The following is a 21,859-nucleotide window of genomic DNA, read 5'->3' on the forward strand; positions in this document are numbered from 1 at the left end:
TGGTCATTCTTATCTTTTTTAGTCATCTCATAATACTTTAGTATTATGTAAGTTTTTACTAGTTGCCTTAAATTAGAATGTTTCCTAGTTATTTTCTGAAAGAGGTTACATATAATTTAAATTACCTATTCTTTGAATATAGATGGATTTGGCTTATAAAATCCTCTGAGTTTTTCTTTGTGGAAGGATTTTAAATATGAAGTTAATTTTTTTAATGTTTATAGAACAATTTAGGTTTTCTCGTTCTGGTTAATTTTGGCAATTTATGTTTTTCTAGAAATGTAAACATTTCACCAAAGTTTTCTAGCTTATTGGCATAAATTGTTTAATTTTTTTAATGTTTATAGAACAATTTAGGTTTTCTCATTCTGGTTAATTTTGGCAATTTATGTTTTTCTAGAAATGTAAACATTTCACCAAAGTTTTCTAGCTTATTGGCATAAATTGTTCATAAAAGAGTCCTACTTAAAATTTATCTACTGTTTTATTTGTGACACTTTATTTTTAATCTTGTTTATTTATACCTTTTTAAATTTGTATTGATCAATCTTACTAAGGGGTTTTTCCATTTTATTAATCTTTGAAAAGAATCAACTCTGATGATTTTCTCTAGATTCTTTCTGTTATATCTCTATTTTTAATTTTAATTTTTTTCTTCCTTCTATATATACTTTGGGTTTTTTAAGTTTGTTTTTTCCCCTTAACTTTTCAAGTTAATAAGCCTTGCTCATTACATTTTAGACTTTCTTCTTTTTAATATAAGCAGTTAATACTACAAAATTTCCTCTAAATAACATTTAGTTGTAACAGATAAGTTTTGATATATTACAGTCTGATTTGTAAGTGGTTTTTTTTCCATTTGTGGAAAAAAAATTTACATCTTTTTAAATCCATAGATAATTTAGTGTAATCTACACTTCCAAATGTGTATTTTTAATCTTAGCTATTTTTAATTTATTTCAGAAACGATGTATGTTTTAACTTCCTGGTAAATTGAAAATTTACTGAAAATTAATTGTGTGAGTATGTAGTGACATTCATTAATAACACTATGTTCCTGGAGACTATGCCATATTATTAAAATTGTAAGCCCATTGGAATTTTTTGCAGTAAGTCATTTCCCATTCTTATTGTGAGTCTTCCTGTTTCAGTTGTGTTTTTTTAAAGAGCTTTTTACTTAATTTCATTAAGCTTTAATTGAATTTCATTTTTTTCAGTCTAACAATCTTTGCCTTTGAACTAACAAAGCAAATGCTTTCATGCTGATTGTGATTGCTAAAGTATATAAATTGTTTTTTATTTTTATTTGTTATAAAGTACACATAGTATAAAAGTTACCAACTTAACCAATTTTAAGTGTACATTTCAATCGTGTTAAACATATCCACATTGTTGTGCAACCAATCTCCAGAACTCTTTCATTTTGAAACTTGAAACTACATATTAAACAACTCCCCATTCCCTGTTCCCCTCACCCTCTGGCAACTTGCTGTCTCCATGATTTTGATTACTATAAGTTACCTCATTTAATTGGAATCATGTAGTATTTGCTTTTTTTGTGACTGGTTTATTTCATCTAACATAATGTCCCCAAAGTTCATTCATGTTGTAACATATGTCACAATCTCCTCCCTTTTTAAGACTGAATTGTATGTATAAACCACATTTTGTTTATTCATCCATTTGTTGATGGATACTAGAGTTGTTTCTACCTTTTGGCTATTCTGAATAATGCTGTTATAAACATGGGTGTTGAGATACCTCTTCAAGAACCAACCTGTCTTCATTTTGTTTGGGTATATGCCCAGAAGTGTGATTTCTAGAACAGGGTAATTCTATTTTTAACTTTCTGAGGAACGATGCAATTTTCCTTAGTGTCTGTATCATTTTACCTTCCCACCAACAACACATAAGGGTTTCAGTTTTATCACATCCTTGGCAACACTTATTTTCTCCTTTTTGTTTTCTTTATATTAGCCATCCTAACGAATGAGAGATATCTTATTGTGATTTTGATTTGCATGCCCCTAGTGATTAGTAATATTGAACATCCTTTTATCTGCTTATTGGCTGTTTGCATATCTTCTTTGGAAAAAAAAATGTCTGTTGATGCCCTTTGCCCAGTTTTTCATTGGACTGTTTTACTGGGGGGTTTTGTTGGTGAGTTAGAAGAGTTTTTTATATATCCTGGATATTAACATTTTATCAGATATGTGATTTGAAAACATTTTCACCTACTCTATAGGTTTCCTCTTCACTCTTGATTGTTTTGAGGCACAAAAGATTTTAATGTTGATAAAATTCAATATTTTTTCTTTTATTGCTTGTGCTTTTGGTATCACATACAAAAAATCATTGCCAAATTCAATGTCATGAAGATGTTCCTTTATGTTTTCTGCTAAGGGTTTTTATAACATTAGCTCTTATGTTTAGGTCTTTGTTGCATTTTGAGTTAAGTTTTGCATATGGTGTGAGGGAAGGGACTAACTTCATTCTTTTACATGAATGTACAGTTTTCATAGCCCTGTTTGTTGAAAAGAGTGATTTTTCACTCCATTGAAAAATCACTATTCAAAGGTCTCCATTGAATAGTTTTGGTACCCTCATTGAAAAATCACTTGACTGTATATGCAAGGGTGTATTTCTAGGCCCTTTATTCTATTATATAGGTCTATGTGTCTGTCTTTTTGCAAGTGCCCCAGTGTTTTGATTATTGTAAATTTGCAGTAAATTTTAAAATCAAGAAATGTGAGACCTCTGATTTCATTCTTTTTTTAAAGTGTTTGGAGTCCCTTTAGATTCCATATGTATTTTAAGATTGATTTTTTCTATTTCTGCAAAAGCACCATTGTGATTTTATTGATTTTATAGATTGCTATGGATTGTATTGACATCTTAACAATAATGAGTCATCCAATCCATGTACACTAAATGTCCTTTCATCTGTGTCTTCTTTAATTTTTCGACAATATTTTGTAGTTTTCAGTGTATAAGTTTTTCACCTCCATAGCTAAGTTTATTTCAAAATATTTTATTCTTTTTGATGCTATTATAAAGTGAATAGTTTTCCAATTTCTGTTTAGATTGTTCATTGCTAGCATATAGAAATGCATCTAATTTTTATGTGTTGATTTTGTATACTGTAACTTTAAGAAAAATTTTAAGAAAAACTCTTGGTTTCATTGGTTTCCCCTATTGTGTTTCTATTCTGTATTTTGTTTATCTGTGCTATAATCTTTAGTATTTCCTTCCTTCTGCCAGCTTTGGGTTTAATTTTTCTTTTATAAATCTTTAAGATTAGTATGTTGATTTAAAATCTTTTTTTTCTTTAATGTAAACATTTACAGTTATAAATTTCCTCAGCTTAACTTTCATTGTCTATAAATGTTGGAATGTCATGCTTTCATTTTTATTTGTCTAAAAGTATTTTCTAATTTAGTTTGTAATTTGTTATTTTTATTTATTTATTTAATTTTTTTGGTATTTTCCTGAAGTTGGAAACAGTGAGGCAGACAGACTCCCACATGTGCCCAACGGGGATCTACCCAGCATGCCCACCAGGGGGCGATGCTCTGCCCATCTGGGGCATCACTCTGCTGCAACCAGAGACATTCTAGCACCTGAGGCAGAGGCCACAGAGCCATCCTCAGTGCCCGGGCCAACTTTGCTCCAATGGAGTCTTGGCTGCGGGAGGCGAAGAGAGAGACAGAGAGGAGGGAGAGGGGGAGGGGTAGAGAAGCAGATGGGCGCTTCTCCTGTGTGCCCTGGCTGGGAATCAAACCCAGGACTCCCACACAGTAGGCTGATGCTCTACCACTGAGCCAACCGGCCAGGGCCTGTAATTTGTTATTTTTTATTCAGCCAATTTTTGTTTAAATTCTCCAATGTATTTACTCATTTTTTTTTTTTTTTATCATTTTTTGGTGTATTTGGGATCTTTTTTCTGAGCTCATTTTTCTTCTACTGAAGTTCATCCTTTAGAAATTTCTTTAGTGAATTAGAGAACAACCCTTTCTAACATAATTGTTCATAAAGTTACTTTATTTCACCTCATTTCTTAAAAGATAGTTTCAGCAAATATAGAAGTTCATGTCTCAGCATGTTAGAGATATTATGCCCTGTCTTTCTCTTCTGTTGCTGCTGTGGTAGGCTAAACAGTGTGCCCCAAAGATGTTCACATTCTAATTCCTGGATCCTGTGAACATGTTACCTTACACTGTAAACGGTAGCCTACCGATGTGATTAAATTAAGGATCTTGAGAAGGTAAGATAATCCTGAATTATTCTAATGAGCCCAAAGTAATCACAAGGGACATATAATAGATAGTCAGGAAGGTAAAAATCAGTAGTAGGGTATGTGATAACAGGAGCAGAGACTACAGTGATGAAGCCCCAAGCTGGCAGCTGATAGAAACTGGAAAGGAGCAGAGGAAAGATTTCCCCCCGAGGTCTCCAGAGAGAACCAGCTCAGCTGATGTCCTGATTGTAGCCTTAAGACTAATTTTAGGTTCTGACCTCCAGAATTCTAAGAAAATAAATGTGTAAAGTGTTTAGTCATTAATTTGTGGTTTTGTTATGGCAGCAATAGGATACAAAAGCAGTGGCTTTTGAGAAATCTGCTGTCAGACTAATTATAGTTCTATCATTGATAGTTGTTTTTTTTCTCTCTGGCTGCTCAACATTTAAAGTTTTCAATTTTTTTTTTAGCATTCTGCAAGTTTATTTTGATGTCTAAGTGTGAATATCTTTTTATTTATTCTGCTTTCGTGTCTGTGATCACTCCTCGAAAATTCTCGTTTATTATCACCTGTGGTGGGATTCAGCTGGTTTGCACAGGTTGAGTAGAACCGATACCTCATATTTGGTTAAGTGAATCAGTTGTTAAAATGGCACTTGTAATCTGGGCTCTCTCTAAGGTGGGTGCCTAGACAGCTGCCCAATGTGGAAATCACAAATTTACATTCCTTACTCTTTTTTAATGTTTATCTGCACAACAGCATACTAAGTGCCCATAATAATGTTCATTCTGTCCATAGGTGAAAAAAGTTGCAAGTGAGGATGCCAATCAAGAAGCAATATGGAAATAAATAGCAGTTTTATTGGTTTTTTTTTGTCAGGTATTATTTAATATTTTTTCATTAATGTTTTAAAACTCTTATTACATAATGTAGTTTTGTGTACCTCTTTAATTGTTCTTATTTAAGTATTAAATGCATGAAATAATAAATTACCTTCTGGTATATCATTTTTTATACTTAAAACAGTCATTAGGGCAGAGAACCGGTTGTTAAATTATTTGAATCCCAGTACTGATTGCCACTTCTCATGTCATCTCTCCAGCAATCTTTCTGTTTTCTCCTCCTGAAACTCCTTGGATGTGCACAGCTACTCTTTCACTCCACCCTCCACCTCTCTTTTTCACATTTCACATTGATGTTTCTATGTACTGATCCTCTGTAATTTCTCACATCTAGTCTTCACAGTCCCTCTTTAGCTCTGTCCAATCTTTTTCTTATTCCACCCACTGACTTTTTTTTTTTTTTTTTTTGTATTTTTCTGAAGTTGGAAACGGGGAGGCAGTCAGACAGACTCCCACATGCGCCTGACCGGGATCCACCCGGCATGCCCACCAGGGGGCAATGCTCTGCCCCTCTGGGACGTTGCTCTGTTGCATCCAGAGCCATTCTAGCCCTGAGGCAGAGGCCATGGAGCCATCCCCAGCGCCCGGGCCAACTCTGCTCCAATAGAGCCTTGGCTGCAGGAGGGGAAGAGAGAGACAGAGAGGAAGGAGAGGGGGAGGGGTGGAGAAGCAGATGGGCACTTCTCCTGTGTGCCCTGGCCAGGAATCAAACCTGGGACTCCTGCACGCCAGGCCGACGCTCTACAACTGAGCCAACCGGCCAGGGCTCACCCACTGACTTTTTAATAAAAATTGCTATATTTCACATTTCTAAAAGTTCTATTTTGTCCTTTTTCAAAAATATACTGTGTGCTTTGAGCCAGGCAACCAGATGGTGAAATGTGACCCTTGCCACAGTAATGCATGGCTTACTGCACATTGTACCATGGTGATACTGTTTCCAAAGATGTCAGGGCTGCTATTGCCACTATCAAGACCAAGTGTACCATCCAGTGTGTGGACTGGTGTCCCACTGGCCTCAAAGTTGGCATCAATTACCAAGTGGTATCCAGTGGAGACCTGGCCAAAGTGCAGCGAGCTGTGTGCATGCTGAGCAACACCACAGCTGTTGCTGAGACCTGGGCTCACCTGGGCCACAAGTTTGACCTGTTGTTTGCCAAGTGTGCCTTTGTTCACTGGTACATGGGTGTAGGCATGGCAGAAGGAGAGTTTTCTGAGGCCTCTGAGGACATGGCTGCCCTTAAGAAGGATTATGAAGAGAATGTGTGGATTCTTTTGAAGAAGAAGGTAAGGAAGGAGAGGAATACTAAAGTTAAAATGTTATAATGGTGCTGCTTTTACAGGGAAGCTTATTCTGTTCTAAACATTGAAAAGTTATGGTCTGAGCCATTAATTTATATGTAGCAGTGTGTACTCTCATATACAATTATTAGCCTATGCTTTAAAAATACAACATTTTGTTACAGACCCAGCCTGACCACTTCTCTGATGGATTTTAATAAAGTATTCTTTGTCTTCAAAAATAAATGTGTGTGTGTGTGTGTGTGTGTGTGTGTGTGTGTGTATGGTCCATGTTGATAGTCTTGTATTCTTTCATCATACTTTCAACACTCTCATTTACCTCTGTAAATATATAAAACATACTGATTTTATATTTTGTGTTTAAATGTTTCATTAGCTACAGTTTTTATTGTGTTAATAATATGCTTGCTGTTTTTCTTGACTTTTGCTCATGGTTTTTTTATTCCCTCTTGTGTTTAGTGAGTTTGCGAGCTCCTGTCCCATGCAATCTTGTATCTAAGGAAATTATTTTAAGCATGTGTATAGTGTGTTCCTCCAGAAAGTTTTTGCATTTGCTTCTGCTATACACTTAGGAGAATTATCAACCAAGAATAACTTTAAACTAAATTTGAGCCTGGGTATTTGTGTGTCATGTCACATAGTTGATATGAATTGAAGCCTCAAACTTTTGTGTTTTGTGGGTTTGTTGCTAGAGATTTTAATGGGAGAGTTTTTCTCTTTTCTTTTTCTTTTTTTCTCCTCTCTGCTCTATCCAAGGTAAAGCCAGAGACATATCACCTCTATCCCTCTCTGTGTGGTAAATATTTTTCTAGGTCACCTGCTGAGCCTGTCACACTTTTGATGATATATGTGTGAGGGGATTCCAACCAAACTTCCCACACTGCTCAGGCCCAGGGCTTTGCCTCTGTCCTGTCAGTCCATTACAATCCAGGACCTAAGCCAACAGGGACTGGCAAATATCTTCAGGGCAAAACAGACTCTAGTACTTGCTTATCAGTTACTGAGTTTTTACTTCTTGTTACTCTAGCTGCTGAGATTCCATTATTTTCTTGGCAGCTCATGTATACATTAAGATATGTGTCATCAATATTTCATGAAGCATCTTTAGGTGTGAGGTCTCTACAACTCTAGTATGTTGTATTTTTGTACAGATCTTTGAATTAGATTGTAACAAATGATTCTAGTGCTAAGTATCTTCAAGCATTAGCAATTATCTAATAGGTTCTGTGGGTCTGGAATCTGTATATATATTTTCTTTTTCATAAGGCTGCAATCAAGGTGTTTACCTGGGCTTCAGTCATTTCAACACTCAGTGGGTGAAGGATGAACTTTTAAACTTACTCATGTGACTCTTGGTAGGTCACAAGATGTTCACTTCCTGTCTCACTCACATGGCTGTTGGCAAGACTCATGTCTGGCTGGCTGTTGGTTGCAGACATTAGTTCCTTGCCATGTGGGTTTTTGCACAGGGCTACTTACAATACAGTAACTTGCCTCTCCCAGAATAAGGGCTCTGAGAGAGGGGAAGAGAGAGAGTAAGAGAAGGTGAGCAACATGGAAGCTACAATCTTTTTGTAACCTGACCTCAGAAAGGCATCCCATGATGTTTGCCATCTTCTATTCATTAGAAGCAAGTTACTGTTTCTGCCCATTCTCAAGGGGAGGTGATTACACAACTATGTGAACCAGGAAACAAGGAGCACTTAGAAACATTTTAAAGGCTGCCTACCTCACTTCTGAAAGTCACTTTTAAAGAAAATAAACATCAAAGTAAAAAAAGATTAAGAGATAGTAAAAAGCTATTTTTAAAGAGATAATTTAAATGTCTTATAAATACATGAAAATTGTCCAATCTTTCTAGTAATCAAAGGAATGCTATTTAAAACAGTGATTAGATAACAATTTTTACCTATCAGATTGACAAAGTTCTTTATAATATCATCTGGGCAAGTCAGAATATTTAGAAACTAGCAGCCTCATACAGTGCTAGTAGGGGTATAAATTGGTATCTATTTTGTTGTTTAATTTGGGAGTATGCCCTTATTCTTTATATCTCTTTTAAAATCTCTCTATAAAATCTATATTAAAATACATTGTCTAACAATTTTACAGTGAAACTCATTTTAAGCAAACCTTATAAAAGCATAAAATATTTATATAAACTTTGCTCATTTTTATGGTAAACCAATTGGAAATAAATGTCTAGAAAGAGTCATTGGTAAATAAATTACCCCATGTGGTCATAAGAGAAAACCAACTCTGTAAAAAATAATATTACAATTCTACATATGTTAACATGGAAAGATATACCCAAATTATATTAGTAAGCAAAATAGTATATATTGCACAATTCATTTTAGTATATATAATGTTCAAATACACATATATGTAGAGAAAAAATTAGCAAGCTGGACCTAATACTGTTAATGAGGTCATCTCTCAGTAATGGAATCACAGTTGATTTTTATTATTTATCTGTATTGTTTAAATTCTCAGTAAACAACACAATATACATTTACTATCTTAATTTTAAACACAAAAATGTTTTTCTAAAGTAAGAACAAAAAATATAATACAAGCAACTTCCTATAATATATAAAATTATTTATGAATTTCTTTTTGATATTTTTGTTAAAAGTCAGAAGTATACATCTGTTGTTGCACTGAAGATAAGTGTATAATGCCAATACTTGTCTTGCATCCAGGAATGCTGCCATTAAGAAATTCCCCCTCTTGACCCACAGATAATCATGCAATTAATCTAATTTTCACATTGGAGCCCCATTACCAAACTAAAATGAAAATAATCAAACCTCTTATAATGCAACATGCACTGTACAAAGCAATTTTTACAATATCAATTCATCTAATCATCAAAATCTTCTGTAAGATGGGTTTTACAATCCTTAGCCATTTTAAAAATGAGGAAGCTGAGGTTCAAAGACACCAAGTAGTTTGCGCAGGACTTGATTATTGCCTAATGGAAGAGTTGGATTCAAGTAGTTTGCACCATTGCCTGCAGGCGCTGGAGTCCTTTCAGCTTCCAACTTTTGTGTGCACCTATTCCATGCTGAGACACTCTAAGTGCAAGAAGCAGAGAGATAGACAGAACCTTGCCCTATCTTTCAGATGTTTATCTCAAGACCTGCCAGTATCCTTCTTGCCTAACAGGTAGTTCTTTAAATAGATGTCTGGCACAGACCATTTTTTATATTATACACTCCAAGATGCTGGTACTCCCTCAGTGACTAAATCTGGGTGTGTGTCATTCATGTAGTGTGTGTCAGTCAATAGTGATTTCCATAGCCTCATTTCACATCTTGCCAGAGTCTTGGGTGGCTAGATTCTCTAAGTTCAAGAACTTTCATTAGGTTTTAATGTTGTGCAAAGTTAAAACATCTTCCTCTGAGCCACTAATGGGTTTGGAGGATCTATGGAGCCCAACAGATTACTGTAGCATTGTAGATGAAAATGCAAAATGGTCCTCATAGGAAAATGCACAGTGTGCCTTCCCAGCACTGTTCCTGGATGCAGTAAGGAGTCAGGAAATGGTGGTTGGAACCCTCTGCAGGAAAATCTTAGACATTTGAATTAGAACTATTGAATTTAGTTATTGCTTTAATTTCTATTTGATTTCCACTTTTAATATCCATGCCATTTTATGGTTATTAGTATGAAATTCTATTTTCTTAGTTGTGTTGTGCAACATTCCTTATCTACTTGTATTTTTAAAATAGCCTAGCTCTGCTTAAGAAAAGAAGTGCCACATATCATTAAAAAGCAAACTTCTAAAACTGAAAAGAAAAACTCCAGTGCAGAATTGGTATCATGAAGCCCATTTTAAGAGTTTGGTCTGAAATGTGATTATATTAACTTTCATGAACATATTAACTGTCCTTAGTACATTTCATTTATACTCTGAACCTCCACTTTGAAATAATAATTTTTATTGTTACTGTTTTGAATTAATAATTTATTATTATTAATGAACGTACTTATATCTCTGTGTTTATTTTAACTGCCACCCAAAGGAAGAAATCAGTCTATTGTTAGGACAGTTGTGGGATAGAGAAAAAGGAAGTACAGTATGATTCAGGTGACTTAGTGGGAAATAACCAGGATACCTGTTTGCCAATCTACTAATTGTGTGGTTTTGGATAAGTCACTCAGCCTCCATGAACCTGTGTCCTACCTGGAAAATATGGCTGATAATGGTTATAGAGTTGTATTAGGATCAAACAGGATAATTCAACTAATAATATCAGCTCATATTTATTGAAAATTGACTAGTTCTATGTGCTGTTCTAAGTCCTTGAGGTGAATTATTTTATTTAATTGTCATAATATAGTTTTTCAATAAGAAATATTATTATAAATTATCCCCAATTTACAGATGAGGAGATCAAAACACAAAGTGGATTGAATACCTTGCTCAGAGTTGCATAGCTTATAACAAAGGCAAGGTTTAAACTCAGACAGCCTGGTTCCAGTGTTTACCCCCTTAAGCCACTGGGCCATTAGGATGTATTGCCTTTTAAGTAAACTCTCTGGTTGGGTTTTAGCTCTTAATCATGAACAGTGCAAGTACCATAGTTCTTATTATAGTTAATGTTTATAAAACATAATTTTTAAAAACCACCTTACAAAATTATATATTAAAGATAAATGAGACATGTATGTGAAACTGTATTGCACAGAACAATTTTTCTATTATATATATGCCCAGCATCTTTTGGTTTCATTTCTTCATAGTACAATATAAAAGAGAAAGAAATAAGCTGGGTAAAGAGATGTGACCAAGGGATGTGTCATGGGGTGCCCATGGGAAACTTGGGCTTCTGTGAGTTTCAGAGGAAGGGACGTAAAGACTTCTGTTGAATGCTTGTTGCTGCTCCATCCTATAGCTTCAGCATCTGGAAGCCCAAATTCTAGCTATTCAGCAATAATATCTTCTCTGATATGAAATTATCACTGCAGGTAGGTTTCTGTAATAGGAATTCTTGCACTAGTAGTGGAGCAAAGGAAAATGCTTAGATATGCTTCAATGCTGAGAGGAAGGAGCCCATGAAAAGAAGTTGTTGAAGACACAAAAAGTATCAGAGTTAAAACAGGGCTTTGGATTCAATCTGGCTTACAATCTGTCTCCAGCTCTGCCACTCACAATACACTCTCTAAGTTAGAGAGTGTCATCATATACTCTTTAAGTTGCTATTTATCTATAAATGGGTATCATAATAGTTTTAACCTCATAGGACTGTTGTAAAGATTAAAGAAAATACTGCATGTATAGCATTTAGCATTGTGGCTAGCAGCAAGTTAGAACTCAACAAATATTAGCTTGTATTATGATCATTATTGTAGTTGGTGGAGTTTAGTAATAAATAGCATATTATCTATGCATAATGACACAAAGAAGGTGCCCATTACCCAGTTGTTATTAGCAACATTATTGTTATATTAATTGTAATTTTCATTAGTTTATCATGTTTTGGCTCTAGTACCTACTCAACAGTGTGATCTTAGAAAAGTCACATTACCCTTTTGAGCCTTGTTTTTGCTTTCTATCTATAAGATAGAAGAGTTAGATAGTGCTAGGTCTGGTAGATCTGTGGTAGGTCATACCAAAGTTTACTTTAGGCCATGTTGGAACTGTCTTTATAATATAATATTACTAAGAATTCCTTTTTTTTTTTTGTATTTTTCCAAAGCTAGAAGCACAGGACAGCAGACAGACTCTTGGGATCCACCTGAAATGCCCACCAGGGGGCGATGCTCTGCCCATCTGGGCCATTGCTCTGCTTCAACTGGAGCCATTCTAGTGCCGAGGTGGAGGCTGTGGAGCCATCCTCAGCACAGCGCCCAGGCCAACTCTGCTCCCATGAAGCCTTGGCTGAGGGAGGGGAAGAGAGAGATAAAGAGGAAGGAGGGGAGGAAGGGTAGAGAAGCAGATGGGCACTTCTTCTGTGTGCCCTGGTCGGAAGCAAACCCGGGACTTCCACACACCGGGTGGATGCTCTACTGCTGAGCCAACCGGCCAGGGCTTTGCTAACAATTCTTTACTCTGAGATAACATCCTTCTACACTTTTCTGTTACTGTTAAAAAATTTATTTTATGAACTGATGATAGTTGACAATAGTCTTTAAAAAATTGAAACAGATGGGGGTGAAGAGACTCAGCCTACATTGTCGGGCAAGTGGTGAAGCCCTTGGATGGAAGCAAAAAAGGAGCAGAACCATTTGTTCTTTATTTTCACAAGTGTTTATGGGTCACCAACTATAGTACAGGCACCACGCAAGACACTGAATTTGAAATGGTCAGTGCAGTGTGTTGAATAATTGCCTCTCCTCCACCAAGGATATCTCAGTGTCCTAATGCCTGGGACTAAGACAGAAAGTTGATACCAGGAGTGGAGTTCTGCTATTACAGATACCTGAAAATATGAAAGAAACTTTGGAACTGGGAAATGGGTAGTGGCTGAAAGAGTTTGGAGATGTATGTAGAAAAGCCTATATTCCCATGAATTCAATGTTAATTGGAATCCAGGATGAGAGGCACTGGATGTAACATGGTCAATGTACTGGCTTAAATGGTTCCCCCACCTATGAAAATAATGTCCATATTCTAATATCTGGAACCTGTGACTATTACTATTAATATATATGGCAAAAGACTAAATGGTAAAATGAGGTCATCCTGGATTATCAGCATGGGCCCTAACACACCAATGACAAATGTTTTTATAAGAGACAGAAGAGGAGAGGACACAGACACCCAAAGGGAAAGAGGCAATATGACCTAAGAAGCAGAGAGTAGAATGATGCAGCCACAAGTGAAGGAACACCTGAAGCCAACATACCATGATTTTAAACTTCTGGCCTCTAGAACTGGGAGAATATATTTCTATTGCTTACACCAACCATTTTGTGGCAGTTGACTACAGCAGCTACAGGAAACTTAAGCAGTCAGTAACTTGGACATAGTACCTTAACTTTATGGAGGAGAGAGAGAGAATTAAATAAGCATTACAATAAAGGGGACAACAGTGATGAGTAACAGGATAACAGGAGAATATAGGTGCTTTGGGACTCCTGATATGCCAAGAGCAACATACTTACATGAAGAATCCGGGAATCTTTCCACTGTAGATTGAGCAGGAGCAGGAGGGTGCCCCTTATCCTTCCGCTCTTGCTTCTGTGTATAAAGCCCATGAAGGGCATGCTTTATATTCCTGAATCCCTACTCCTCCAGTGGGAAGGGGTGTAGGTTGAAGCTTCCTGGCCTCTGAATCTACCGGTCAAAATTGATAAAACAAAACACTGAAAGTGCTACCAAACAGGAGAAACACTGCCAGGTAGCAAGAGAGCGCTGGAGTTCCAGCAACCAGGGCTGCCCATTAGAGAGAAAATCTGCATCCAACTGGTACCAGCACACCCTAATTTTGCAGCTCACTGTTAATGAGGACGTTCCTTGGCCTTTATGAGACTTAGATAGCAATCAACAGACTTAAGAGTCAGTCCAGGCTTAAATTTTAAGGAGTTTGTCAAATCAAGCCATGAAAAACCCACTGGTATAAAGGTAAATTCCATTAGTCTTGGTGGAAGGGCATCTGTAATTGTGAAATAGGTGCCTCTTTGTGTCATTTTTACATTTTCCTGCATTGCAATTTCTCTCCTTTTAAAATCTTCTTCTTAAGGATGCATGTGAGCATTGACAAACTAGACAGGAAGCTCGAGAAATATGAATACATATAAAAACCCAGTCAGACATTTTTTAAGGATGTAATTTATTCTAAAAAGTGTAAGAATTACTTTAAAACCATTAGTGTCTGGAATTTTCTAAAGGTAGAGACACGTTTTAAAAACACACTTTTCCTATCAGACTTTCATAATGTTAAAGGCAGATTTTTTTCTAATGAGAAAGAAACAGAAAATATTGCTTCTGACCTGACCAACTGTAACATCTGCTGGAAAGCTTTTTTTTTTTTTTTTAATCAGGATCTCAAACACAACATCTTGAGGTGTTCAGCTGAAAAGGGTTATTCTGATTAGAAACTTCAAAGAAAAGTTTGTGATGTTGATTTGAGGTTCTATATATAGATTCTATATTTGGTAAGTAAAACCTTGAACAGCATTTATTGTTTGACTTTAGGTTATTGCAGATTTTGACATGTTTCTTTTATGTTCCCTTTGTCATCCTTGGGATCAGAGGCAAAAAATGATTCTTTATTCTTGTTACTTCTCCCCATCCTTGAATTATGTGCTGATCATCCGTATATAGCAATGTGTCCCATAAAGCACTGGGGATAACACAAAGCAAGGATAAAATATTAAATTAAGTGTACAGTGTCAAAGCTCTTAAACAAATCATGAAATCCTACCAATCTTTAAGAGAAAACTTCTCTTTCCAATTTGCGATTTAAAATAAGAAAGACAGTCATGGTAACCCCATCTGCGTTTTACTTCTGGCCTTTTCCACAGGCTTCCATCATGTCCCAGGGCTTTTCTTCTCCTGTATTTCAGAGGAAGTCTATAGTAGCTCTAGAGTGAGAGCTTGCCCTATAAAAACTTACTAGGAACTATTTTTACCAGCTTTACAAGCTCTGCTATTTGCATGCTTTCTGAGAAATCACAGCCTGATGATCATGGATTCTACTTGTAGATGGGAAAATGGGTTGGGAGGAAGGGGAACCCTTGCTGGAATAATACTTCTGCTGATTCTGGAAACTGGTCTGACCTGAAGTTGCAGAAACTTGCCTGAAATGCTGTAGCATCTTCTCTCTTGGTCTCTGTCTCTCTTCATCTCTCTCTCTTTCTCTCTCCATGAAAGAAGAATGGGAAGAAAGGACTTTCTGAGAAAACTCACCTCCACTAATTTTGCAGTTGAAGTATAGGAGGGATTTTGATTCACGGCACCAAGAATGGGGAAAGGAAAAAGCCAGAGAAAATGGGCAGGAAATAGGAAAGGGAGAAACAGAGAGAAAAAAAACAAACATTGCAGGCACTGTGTGTTCTCAGCCTCTGTCCCAATGACATATTTGCTCATTCATTTGAACATGTACCTGGAATTAATACTAGTTCCTGCAGACAAAAGGAATGAACCCTGGATGGTTTCAGGCATTTATTTCACCTTCCCCATCATTTGACTTGTAGAATAAATTGAAAATAACTTTCAGACCAAGCAATGTGTTGAAAGTGACAGTTTTGTGATGTTTGTAAATCTGAACTTTCTACTAACCACTCTGTGTGAAACACTACTCTTGTCAGCGAGTAACCTTGAGATGATAATTAAAGAACCCTTCCATTGCTCTGTTGGTATGTCAAAGCATTTGAAAATATGTGACATGCAATAAGATCAAGGAAATAGATCAAATTATAATTACTTCAGTACAAGTTTGACATACCCATCTGGAAGAATACCTGATGTTTAAATGATTGATCTATAGGAAACAGAACAGTCTGGCCCCTAGTAAGTATCCCATAATATTAGCTATGGTTGTTATTATCTAGGCTTTCACTTCTTGTCAGAAATGCTATTTTACTATAGAATTGCATGTTTATAGGTTATATAAGAAATATTATTTACTCTTCAACTTGGAAAAACAAGTTGAATTTAAAAGTAAATGGTCACAGGAGACAAAAGCAAGTTTTGTCTTCCCTACAGTAGAATTTGAAGTTCGCATATGCTTTAATCTCATTTCTAGTCCATATTCGGTGAAATGAATATTTAGGAAAGGTATTTTCAACCTTTTCCATCTCGTGGTACACAAACTAATTACTAAAATTCTGTGGTTACCAAAAAAATATTTTTTTTGCCAATCTGACAAAAAGATATAATTTTTTTTTTTTAATTTTTTTATTTTTTGTATTTTTCTGAAGTTGGAAACAGGGAGGCAGTCAGACAGACTCCCGCATATGCTTGACCGGGATCCACTCGGCATGCCCACCAGGGGGCGGTGCTCTGCCCATCTGGTGCATCGCTCTGTTGCATCCAGAGTCATTCTAGTGCCTGAGGCAGAGGCCACAGAGCTATCCTCAGCACCTGGGCCAACTTTGCTCCAGTGGAGCCTTGGCTGCGGGAGGGAAAGAGAGAGACAGAGAGGAAGGAGAAGGGGAGGGGTGGAGAAGCAGATGGGCACTTCTCCTGTGTGCCCTGGCCGGGAATTGAACCCGGGACTCCTGCATGCCAGAATGACGCTCTACCACTGAGCCAACCGGCCAGGGTCTAAAAATAGATATAATTTTGATTACTTCACACTGGATGGCTGTTGTTATGTTGGTTGTTGTCATATTTTTATTTGATAACCTAAAGGAAAAGAGGTCAGTGCCTCTGATTAAATAGATATTGCATGTTTTAATTCTTGCAGCATACTGGTTGAAAATTGCTGATTCAGCGGTATGGTGAAAAAGAGAGAGGAACTAGAGTCAGACTCCTGTTAAAACCCTCCCATGGGCCCTGGCCGGTTGGCTCAGCAGTAGAGCGTCGGCCTGGCGTGCGGGGGAACTGGGTTTGATTCCTGGCCAGGGCACATAGGAGAAGCGCCCATTTGCTTCTCCACCCCACCCCCTTCCTCTCTGTCTCTCTCTTCCCCTCCCGCAGCCAAGGCTCCCTTGGAGCAAAGATGGCCCGGGTGCTGGGGATGGCTCCTTGGCCTCTGCCCCAGGCGCTGAAGTGGCTCTGGTCGCGGCAGAGCGACGCCCCAGAGGGGCAGAGCGTCGCCCCTGGTGGGCGTGCCAGGTGGATCCCGGTCGGGTGCATGCGGGAGTCTGTCTGACTGTCTCTCCCCGTTTCCAGCTTCAGAAAAAATACAAAAACAAACAAACAAACAAAAAAAACCCTCCCATGTTCTTTGTGACTGGAATAGTTACTTTAGGTGTACTCCTCAGTAGCATCAACTGTGTTTTGGGAATAATTGCCCTTGAGGTTCAAGAGAAGATAACATAAAAACAAGTGTAAAAACTAGATATGGTTTTAAAATGTATTTATTTTACTGCTATAACAGAAGCATGTTTTCTTCTGAGAAATAATGAAAAAAATATTTCTGAATCATCTAGGAAAGTCACTTTCAAGACCTTGACTTATAAAGTACTCCTAGCTCTCTCTGAAATCCTTAATAAGTCCTTGGACCCATTGGTTTACCTTCCCTGAAATAAGGTTCTTCCCTCTATAGCAGGGGTCTGGAACCTATGGCTTGTGAGCCAGATGTGGCTCTTATTTTTTATTTATTTATTTCTTTTCTTTTCTGAAGTTGGAAACCGGGAGGCAGTCAGACAGACTCCCACATGCGCCCGACCGGGATCCACCCGGCATGCCCACCAGGGGGCGATGCTCTGTCCATCTGGGGCATTGCTTTGTTGCAACCAGGGCCATTCTAGCACCTGAGGCAGAGGCCATAGAGCCATCCTCAGCGCCCGGGCCAACTTTGCTCTAATGGAGCCTTGGCTGCAGGAGGGGAAGAGAGAGACAGAGAGAAGGAGAGGGGGAAGGGTGGAGAAGCAGATGGGTGCTTCTCCTGTGTGCCCTGGCTGGGAATCAAACCTGGGACTCCTGCACTCCAGGCTGACACTCTACCACTGAGCCAGATGTGGCTCTTTTGATGGCTGCATCTGGCTCACAGACAAATCTTTAATAAAAAAAATTTAAAAATATAAAACATTCTCATGTATTACAATCCATTCATTTCCTACCTCTCATGTTCATGGTTGCAGGTGGCTGGAGCCAATCAAAGCTGCCCTATGGGACAACACCAAATTTTATTGGATAATGCGTAATGTACATGGATTGTTGTATGGCTCTCAAGGAATCACATTTTAAAATATGTGGCCTTTATGGCTCGCTTAGCCAAAAAGGTTCCCGACCCCTTCTCTATAGCTTCCTTCTCTTTCCTCCTACAGGGAAGCCCTGGGAATGTAAACAAGCCCTAGATGGGATGCCTGCCCTGCTGGGTGCTAGGGTCATCTTACAGAAGAAGAGCTCTACTCTGGAAATATGCAAGGAGACATTAGAGGGTGAAGGAGGAAGTCACTGAAGGGCCTGGGGCAGTCCAAAATAGCAGCAAGGTGTAGGTTCCCTTGTGCTGGGAATGAATAACATTTTACAGCAATGAAGGTGTCTGTAGGGAAGAACATTGCTGACTAAAGACATACTGAGTATCACATGTAAAACTGAGACCCACATGCACTTATTTCCCAGCAGCGTTGCTAGGCAAAAAACATTTATTTAGATGAAAAGCTGTGTATCGTAATTTGCTAGTATTAATATAATTCCAAAGCAAAATTAAAAATTTTAGAAACTTCACTTCCAATACTAATCATAATATTTATTGCTTACTATATAACAGACTCTGTCCTATACACTTTATGTGTTTTAACTCATGGAAACTGCACACAATCTTGAGGACACTACTATTATTACACCCATTTGACATATGAGAAAACTGAAGGACAAAGATGTTAAGATACTTGCCAAAGATTACACATCTAGTAAGTGGAAAAACAAGGATCTGATCCAAGACCGTCTGGCTCCGGATTCTAGGCTTGTATCCACTACACTCTGTATCTCTACAGCAACAATCTGGAAGTTGAAATACCAAGACGTTATTTCTAACGCTTTAAAATATTATTTACTCTACAAACCAGAGTAGGTGATTTTCTAAAAACAGGCTTTCACAGTTTTGCAGTCATTGCCAAAGCATGTAAAATGTAAGTTTGGGGGGTTTATTAAGAATTCAGAAATTGCTTTCAGATTCTTATGTAGAGCTGCCATGGGAATAGAAATGACTTCGGTTTAATTATTATATGTATTCAGCATCTCATCAGTCCGTAATAGAGAATATACTGAACTACTCTTTCATTCTGACCTCATTTAGCCATTTAATCAATCAATTTGTCAATCAATTAATCATTCATGACACCAAGGCAATCTGGTCAAATTTATGTTAAAAATGAACACTAAGGAAAATCAAAGAGAAATTTGTTTTGAAAATCAGTGGAGCCTGACCAGGTGGTGGTGCAATGGATACAGTGTCGACTTGGGATTCAGAGGACCCAGGTTCAAAACACCGAGGTCACTGATTTGTGTGTAGGCTCATCCAGCTTGAGCACAGGGTCACTGGCTAGAGCAGGCGTGGCCAAAAGTTTTTGCCCCCAGACCAGATTAGAAAGATAACTTTTTTCATGGGCTGGACAAAAATTAAAAAATGTTAAATACAAAAGTGATTTGTTTAATTAAACAAAATTTTATTATGTAATTTGTTTATGAATAAATGTCAGTGAAAAAAATTTAATATACAATATTATTTTAACAAAAATATATTTTAATAAAAATATAATTACATACTGTATAAATATCCAAACTGTGTCACAATCAATCGAAACAATATTTAATTAATAGAGTGAGCTTGAAGGAGTTATATCGCAAATAAAACAATTATTTCGTTTTACAAACAGCCTGGACACATTTTCAGTTATCAACTGCAGCTATTGTCTATGCTACAATGCCACGTGATTCAGCACACTTGACCACAAAAATAATGAATTGTTTCACCTTGGGTGCGCACTGGCAAACTCCGCCTAAAAGAATGTGGGTTTCACATTGCTGCTAAATGTCAAACAGTTCATATTGAGTATAGACGAGTACAAAAGTTGTAAATTTCTATAATGGAATTTTTTTAAAAAATAAAGAAGTATCACTAATCCATTTGATCAATTATTGGAAGTTAACTCTAGATTAGTCACATGTGGAATTCTTTTCCTCGTATCACTATCTTCTTAAATATCTCGATTTCCAATAATTAAAGATGCTTCCGCTTCTGAATAGCTGAGATTTTAAAGTAGCGGAGAATATTAAAAATTGAATCGTGGGCCGTATAAACTCATTACGCGGGCTGGATCCGGCCCGTGGGCTGTATGTTGGCCATGACTGGGCTAGAGCATGGGATCATAGACATGACCCCATGGTCGCTGGCTTGAGCCCAAAGGTCGCTGGCTTGAAGCCCAATGTCACTGGCTTTCATAAGGGATCACTGGCTCAGCTAGAGCCTACAGGTCAAGGTACATATGAGAAAGCAATCAATGAACAACTAAAGTGATGCAGCAAAGAATTGATGCTTCTCATCTCTCTCCATTCCTATCTGTCTGTCCCTATCTCTCTCTCTCTCTCTCTCTCACACTAAAGAGAAAGAAAGAAAGAGAGGAAGGAAGAAAGAAAGAAAGAGAGAGAGAGAGAAAGATGAAAAGAAAATAAATCAGTGAAAAATGTTTTCCTCTGTTTAGAATGACACTTGTCCTTGGTGATAATTTTTGAGCTCTCTTGTCCACTTATAGCTGAAGAACCTCGTTTAGCGGTTGTGACATGACATTCAGGTTGCCACATTAAAAATATTACTGTTATTATTGCTTTATTTTATGAATTCCTCTCTCTTGTCACATGCTTGCTAAAACCCAGAGTGAGCTTCTCAGAGCCTTCTCTGGCCAGTGGACACACCTCTGCAGGTGCCTGGGACTGTGCACCTTGAAATGCCAGCATCTTTTCTACCTCTTTTAGTCATTTTCCTGCTTACCTTCCTTCCTCTTCCCCTGTCTTCGCTCTGACACATCTCACCTAAAATGCTATGCTATGCCCTGCCTTTGAATTGAAGAATGGCCTTGATTATAAATGCCTGCTCAGACAGGCCCAGCCTCCAAAAAAGAAAACCCGCTGTGGCCTTGGCAGCATCGTAGGTGGCACTCTGAGCTGTGCAGAGACACTCAGAACCTGCTGCAGCTCTTGTCTCTTGATTAGGCCCCAGAGCCAAGGCTTCCAGGAGGAGCCGCACTTGTCAGCTGTCAATCAGGAGGCAGCCCGTCCCTCCCAGGCACTGCCCCTGCCACAGGAGGGTGACCAGACTGTAAAAATGAAATAGACTTCAGTGGGATACCAGAAATTCATTTTCTCCCTTGGATGCTTTCATCTCACTCATTTCACTGTGTTTACAGGCCCACAGTTTTCCTGAGGGCAGCTATGATTTAGATTTACAGTTCCCCAGGCAGTCTGATTCCAAGGAAAAGTTATAACACCTGTAATGTATTACTGTCTCGGAGAGGAGCAAAGAATGTCAGGGGCTGCAGAGGTTGGCTAGCCCAATAACTGCAGGCTCCCTTTGCACTGCTGCACTAAAAAGGCAGACTGGGCTGGACAAGTCTTAGCCTCTCTCATTGTCTACCTGCACATAAGCACGGAACACATTCAGGTTCTCAGGGATTTGGTGGTGGTGATAGTGATGGCAGGGGGCGTGGTAATAAATCCAATGTGTCATTATAATAGGTTCTGCACAGCAGAAGTCCAGGCAGCCACTCCCCAGACAGTGGACAGGGCAGTGAGAGTTCAGGTAAAAGGCCCAGAAACTAGACTGGATTCAGAGGATGGAAGCATGAGACAAT

At 37.8% G+C, this 21,859-nt stretch overlaps 1 non-coding gene and 1 pseudogene across 1 annotated transcript; one reads left to right on the forward strand and one right to left on the reverse strand.

The window, feature by feature from the left end:
• Positions 1-3,760: 3,760 nt before the first annotated feature.
• Positions 3,761-3,836, reverse strand: TRNAS-ACU (transfer RNA serine (anticodon ACU)). The gene has a single exon. It is a non-coding gene; the product is annotated as a tRNA-Ser (tRNA).
• Positions 3,837-5,996: 2,160 nt separating this feature from the next.
• On the forward strand, positions 5,997-6,450 carry LOC136393012 (tubulin alpha chain-like; annotated as a pseudogene).
• Positions 6,451-21,859: the final 15,409 nt, after the last annotated feature.

Source organism: Saccopteryx leptura, chromosome 2, assembly GCF_036850995.1.
Source record: "Saccopteryx leptura isolate mSacLep1 chromosome 2, mSacLep1_pri_phased_curated, whole genome shotgun sequence".
NCBI classification, from domain to species: Eukaryota; Metazoa; Chordata; class Mammalia; order Chiroptera; family Emballonuridae; genus Saccopteryx; species Saccopteryx leptura.